This window comes from Cebus imitator, unplaced genomic scaffold (assembly GCF_001604975.1).
Source record: "Cebus imitator isolate Cc_AM_T3 unplaced genomic scaffold, Cebus_imitator-1.0 Scaffold375, whole genome shotgun sequence".
NCBI lineage: Eukaryota > Metazoa > Chordata > Mammalia > Primates > Cebidae > Cebus > Cebus imitator.
In genome coordinates, this window is record NW_016107690.1 from 786,020 (window position 1) to 787,500 (window position 1,481).

The following is a 1,481-nucleotide window of genomic DNA, read 5'->3' on the forward strand; positions in this document are numbered from 1 at the left end:
TAGAGACGGGGTTTCACCATGTTGACCAGGATGGTCTCGATCTCTTGACCTCGTGATCCACCCGCCTCGGCCTCCCACAGTGCTGGGATTACAGGCTTGAGCCACTGCGCCCGGCCTTTCTCTGTATTATTCTTACAACTGCATAGAATCTACCATAGTTTCGGTCAGGTGTGGTGGCTCACGCCTGTAATCCAAGCATTTTGGGAGGCCGAGGCTGGCAAATCATGAGGTCAGGAGTTTGAGACTAGCCTGGCCAACATGGTAAAACCTCATCTCTACTAAAAATACAAAGCGACGCAGCCGTGGTGGCGTGCACCTGTAATCCCAGCTACTTGGGAGGCTGAGGCAGGAGAATCCCTTGAACCAGGGAGGCGGAGGTTGCAGTGAGCCAAGATCGCACTACTGCACTCCAGCCTAGGCGACAGAGCGAGGCTCTGTCTCAAAAAAAAGACACAAAAAACAAAACACAGAGAAACACAGGGGCCAAGGCCAGGTGATGACAGAGGCAGAGATTGGAGTGACGGAGCCACAAGCCAAGCAACACCAAGGACTGCTGGCCACCCCAAAAGCTGGAAGAGGTGTGAAGGATCCTCCCCTGGAAACTCCAGACAGGGCACAGCTCTGCGCACACCTGGATTCCAGACTTCCGGCCCCCAGGGACTTGCTGAAGCCCAGAGGACCCACAGAGCAGAAGCCGCAGACGCCCAGGCTCAGCGCAGGTTCCTTCCTAATCAGTTTCAGGTCTCCGGAAATGCCGTGTTTGCCGACTTACACAGACCTTGCTTTCAGCTGCGGCTTCGTATCTGCTTCCTGCACCCTGGACTTATCTTCTCCCACGGAGCAATCTTAGGCTGATCACACCTGGCACCCGGCCCTGTCGCCTTCCTGAGTCAGCATAGTCCCTGGCCCACGGGAAGTCCTCAGTAAACAGCCTGGGCCACAAACAGGATCGAGATGACATCCTTGCAAGGTGTCTGAGGGCTGCAGTGACGCCTGTTATCTGCAGGCAGCTTTCAAACACCTAGGAAGGCAATAAAAAATAAATTGGGGTGTCAGCTCCCTGAGGCCAGACACTGTGTCTGTTTTGTTTTGTGTCCTCTGTACCCAGAACACTGTCCAACACGCAGTGGTTGTTCAATAAATATCTGTGCAACCAATGACAGAATGTGGTCTTAAACTAGAAGTTGGCCTTCCAAAGGGATTTCTTTGCTATGCCTAGCATTTTATGTTTTTTAAAAATTAATTTTTCTTTATTTTTTTAAGATGGAGTCTGGCTCTGTTACCCAAGCTGGAGTGCAGTGGTGTGATCTTGGCTCACTGCAACCTCTGCCTCCTGGGTTCAAGGGATGCTTCTGCCTCAGCCTCCTGAGTAATTGGGATTAAAGGCATCACGCCTGGCTAATATTTGTATTTTTAGTAGAGATGGGATTTTACCATGTTGGCCAGGCTGGTCTCGAACTCCTGACCTGAGGTGATCTGCC